We start from the raw sequence: 5,310 nt of genomic DNA on the forward strand, positions 1-5,310 counted from the left end.
GACACCCGATTTAGTTCAGGTGACCTAATGAATTCCAGGTGAATTCCTAGGATTTTACGTTCAATGGTAATGAACGCATTGAAAATGGGTTTTCAGAAAACAAATCGGTTTGTAATTTTGATCAAAATATTTTCTCGTTCAAGCTCGAGTTTAGATATCATCGAATTCCATGAGTTTGAATTCTCAATCTTTAAGGTCAATCTCAAGGATTGAGTAATATCAGGCTTAAAAGCTGATTTTTAATCTTTAAGGAGATTATCCTTTCTGGGGATCTGATTCATTAGTCTTATCAAGCTAATTTGCACGGTGCCCCCCATTGTGCGAGATAAATCCTTCTCATGGTTAGGATAAATCTGACCACTTGGCGACCCTGTTTGATGCTGAGGTCCGTGGATTTCCTGCTGATTTTAGAGATGACTTTTCTAGATTTTTCGTCAACCTACAGCTGGTCTGGACGACAACTTCTTGACCTAAATCAAGAAGCGCGTGTCTTTTTCGGAAGACTTTACTTCCTTTTAATGATGGAATTGATTCATCGTGTAGATCCATCTTTCTTTCAAATATATTACAGTAAACCGGGTAAAACAGTTAATTTAGTCCAAAACAAAAACACCTGCAATAACTTTACAGAAACATGTGATAGATAGTTTTTAATTGAATAACTTGGTACATTCTCCCCACACTTAGTTTCTTTCTTTGCCTTTTTATTCTTCTTTATTCCATGAATTCAAGAGTTTTGGGTGGTTTCTAAATTTATGTCCTTTTTGAGGTAACGATAATTTCGGCATTAACACCTAGTTTTATCGTTCATAAATATGTATAAACAAACATGATTTTGAGTTCATTTAGTTGAAATTTTTTCAAATTTTCACAAAATTTGGCAAATAAACCAAGTGTAAACCCGAGAGAATTTATAACCCTTCCCCACACTTAAGATCATGCAATGCCCTCATTTGCATGAAATCAGACTATAATTATAAATTCATGAGGGTGATTAGTGTAGAAAAGTGATTAGAAATACCGAGTTCGCAATCATATTGTTGTTATTTCACATTTGATCTTTCGCGTCTTGTTGTCAAAATTAGTACCTTTTGCTGAACTTAATGACAGTCTTTGAAAGTGCGCTGTTTTACCCTGTTTTGTATATAATAAAATACAAACATATATATATATACATATTTTTGAAGTTTGGTATATAACCCCACGTTCAAAAAATTATAAAATATAATATTTTTTTCGGCATACTTTATATCAATAAAATTAAAAATAATGATAACAAAATTTGTCGTCCCGCCCTCGGGTAAAGCAATTTCGGCTCAACGACCTAGTCTTCAACTCACGACGAATTTTAAAAATCATATTTTTAACTTAATGAAATAAAGTAAATTTTTGATTTTAAAAACATAAATTAAAATGCATATTAATTTCATATAAAACCTAAAAAACAAAAAAAATTCAGAATGGAGGGAGAAAACTAGTTCTTTAGTGTCTGCTAGCGGAAAAGACCAATCGGATTCCATTCTCGGAACTACACGAGAATAGAACAACTAACTCTAGATAGCATTCTCTTTTTAAAACACTTGAATCTCCCCACACTTAGGTAGTTGTGGTGTCTTCATTGTCAATTTCTTTTGGTCCATAATCAACTTGCATATCTGTGACTTTTTCTTTAAGCCAGTGCCCGGCTTCTTCCGTAATATCCCAAAATTCAACTAGCTTCGCCTTTTCTTTAGGCGACAGATTGGATACTAACCGGTTACATAACTTAAAGTTCCCCTTACTTTTAGCATCAATAACCCGTTTAAAAAGTTTCTTCATTGAACTGTTAATAACGGGGTCATTTAATTTCGTATCAACAATGGGGTTCCTTGTTATCAAGTTATCATTAGGTGTTACTTCATTTTCCCCACACTTAGGCGTTTTATTATTGCTAAGCACTACCGTTGGAGTTGGTAAAACAACATGGTTCTTACCAATCATTTTTGCTGGTTCAACGGTTTTGGTTGGTGGAGATTTAGACTTTCGAATCATAAAGGTGATCGATTTTTCATCATTACTAAGTGTCATTCTACTATTTCTTACATCAAATAACGCCCCGGTGGACGCTAAGAATGGTCGACCTAAAATTAGAGGAATGTTTGGGTCCTCTTCTATGTCAATGACAATGAATTCGACTAGAAAGGTTAAATTACCTACTTGAATGGGTAGGTTGTTAGCAATTCCAACTGGGTGCTTAATGGTTTGATCAAGGAGTCGAACACTCATATCTGTTGGACTTAACTTACCTACACCTAATCTCTTATATAAGGAAAGAGGCATAACACTCACACTTGCACCTAAATCTGCCAGTGCATCATACATGACACAATCACTAAGTAGACAAGGAATAATAAATTCACCCGGATCACCTACCCTAGGTGGAGGTTTTGGTGGAACTGTATTCATCGGGTTTACTTCTACGGTTTTTGTTTCTTGTACTTCCTTATTCTTTTTCTTCTTCTTCTTTCCAGAGGTATCACAATCTTTATTACCTATCACTTGCTCATACTCAACTCCTTTTATTGGAAACGGGATGGGTGGTTTATATGGTTCCACCACTGGCTTTACATACTCGGGTGGTGGTGGTGTTGTAAATTCTTCATTGTTACTCTCATCTAAAACCTTCCCATCTTCTGGAGCTGGTTTTTCAGAATTTGTTGAAACCATATTAACATTCTCATTTCGAGGATTTACTTCAGTATTACTCGGTAGCTTTCCTTGTTCCCTCTCACTCATCATGCTAGCAAGAGTACCAACATGTTTTTCTAGATTCAAAATAGAAGCTTGTTGAGTTCTTAATGACTGATCAAACCTTTCGTTTGTTTGAGTTTGAGATGTAATAAATTGTGTTTGAGATTCAACTAGCTTTGCCATTATTTCTTCTAGATTTGGCTTTTTCTCTTCGGTTTGTTGTGGTGGTTTATACAAGCCATGTCTTTGTAGATTGAAAGTGTTGTTTTGAGTTGGTTGGTTATTCGAACCTTGTTGGTTATACGAGTTGTTGTTGGGTCCATTTGGATTGTAAAGAATGTTTTGATTTCGATTGAAGTTTATCCTTGGCGGTTGATAATTATTTTGATAATTACTTCCCGTCCTTTGGTTCATATAGGAAACATTCTCTCGTTGTTCCATCGTTGGTTCAATGTGACAATCTTTCAATAAGTGTGGTCCACCGCATTGCTCACAACTGATTCGTATTGCGTGAATATCTTTATTCATCTTTTCCATTCGTCTTTCGAAAGCATCTATTTTTGCGGAAACGGAATCAAAGTCATGGCTAGAATTGGCTCTAGCCACTTTAGATGATCGAAAGATATCTTTTTCTTGATGCCACTCATGTGAGTGGGAGGCTGTGCTATCAATGATCTTGTAAGCTTCAGTTGCGGTTTTCTTCATAATGGAACCACCAGCTGTTATGTCGATGTCTTTTCGTGTAGCAACGTTGACACCTTGATAGAATATTTGTACTATATGATAAGTGTCTAAACCGTGTTGAGGACATCCTCTCAACATCCTTCCGAATCTTGTCCACGCCTCATATAATGTTTCATTTGGCTTTTGTGTGAACGTAACAATTTCTTCTTGAAGTCTCACGGCTTTAGATGCCGGAAAGAATTGTTTAAGAAAATTTTCAACTAAAACATCCCATGTATCAATCGCCCCTTCAGGTAACGATTCTAACCAATCTTTGGCTTCTCCCTTTAAAGTCCAGGGAAACCACATGAGATAGATCTGTTCATCCTCAACTTCTCGGATTTTGAATAGTGTACAGATCCTATTAAACGTACGAAGATGTTCGTTTGGATCTTCCTTCGGCGCACCACTATATTGGCACTGATTAGTAACCATGTGTAGGATTTGTCCTTTGATTTCATAATCTGGTGCATTAATATCTGGCTTAACAATGGCGTGACCTTGGCCCGTGCGTGTAGCTCTCATTCGATCTTCCATACTTAGAGGTTCCGTTACTTCCATAATTGAATTTGTTGAATACGAATCACTAGAGGATTCTGATTTAACGGTTTGTGGTTCAGGAGGAATAATTAGTGGATCAGGATCTCGGAATTGTCCTTGAATATGCTCCGGGTTCTTAATTGTGAAGTCGGGTTCAAAAGATGGATTATCGGAAATTTGAGTTGGAGTTCTTGTTCGACTAGATGACGATTCTAAAGAAAAATCAACGGCGACAATATTTGCTAGATGTCTTGATCGAGTTACAGGCGGTGATCGTATGACAGGCGGTGAACGTCTTGCTCGGTGCATTCACAGAATATCCTATTAGTTATAAAAATAATAAGAAAAACTTAAATAAGCTATCCAATTAATAGACTTTTCTGATTTTTGCCCACGTTTTGAATAGCCAAAAGATGTAGCAGGTAGCCAGGACCCTTTAAATCGGAAGCCCACAACTAGCCACTAACAAATCCAACTATTACTACGAACCAGAAAAATGTCAACGTCTATTAATTTAACCGCTTAAATAATTTTTCTTTCCGTTTTAAGATTTAGATAAGAAATAGAGAAAATTCTAAGTCCTAAAAACTAGAGCGTCGAGAAATAAGAAAGAAAAAGATTGCGCGACGAAAAACGTCGAAAAATAAAAAGGTCGAAAAATAGGCGTCGAAAAATAAAAATAAGAAAGTAGCGCGAAAAACGGCGTCGCAAAATTCTAAAGCACCTAAATCTTAGTCTAAGGAATAAGCACTTAAGGGATTTTACGGCAAAGCCTAAAAATCTAAAAGTATAAAAATGGGAAATGATATTTCCACAGGCACTTTTTATAAATCCACTAAAATTTCAGCACATTTCCTAAAATACCCTTACCCTTATGTCATTATATTATTTAAATAATATTTATTTATTTCTTCCTTTTTCTCGTTAGTTTAATTACCTGGTCAAATTTCATTTTCCACATGTTTGTCTCTACCTTCTTAATTCAACTTCTTCAAATTCTGTCTATCACGTTTCTACTAATTTTTTTATATTTCCTTTTTTATGGACTCAAAAAAAAAAAAACTATCAGGTATGAATCATATTTTTTTATTTCTCAACTTATTTGAAACACAAACCCCTGAGATATCCTAACAGGAGATTATATATGATTTTTAGATGGGAATTATAATTATATTATATTCACATAAGAAAAAAAATGATCAATGCTTTAGATGATGGTGGTGGAGCACAAATGATAATGCTAAAAACGAACATATATTTCATAGCATTATTCCTCAAGAAAGACAAGCTTTTAGTTGCAATTGTTCTATTTACAAG

At 35.1% G+C, this 5,310-nt stretch overlaps 1 non-coding gene across 1 annotated transcript; it reads left to right on the forward strand.

The window, feature by feature from the left end:
• Nucleotides 1–3,523: 3,523 nt before the first annotated feature.
• Nucleotides 3,524–3,630, forward strand: LOC139845849 (small nucleolar RNA R71). Its single transcript, XR_011758604.1, has one exon. It is a non-coding gene; the product is annotated as a small nucleolar RNA R71 (small nucleolar RNA).
• Nucleotides 3,631–5,310: the final 1,680 nt, after the last annotated feature.

Source organism: Rutidosis leptorrhynchoides, chromosome 4 (assembly GCF_046630445.1).
Source record: "Rutidosis leptorrhynchoides isolate AG116_Rl617_1_P2 chromosome 4, CSIRO_AGI_Rlap_v1, whole genome shotgun sequence".
Lineage (NCBI taxonomy): Eukaryota > Viridiplantae > Streptophyta > Magnoliopsida > Asterales > Asteraceae > Rutidosis > Rutidosis leptorrhynchoides.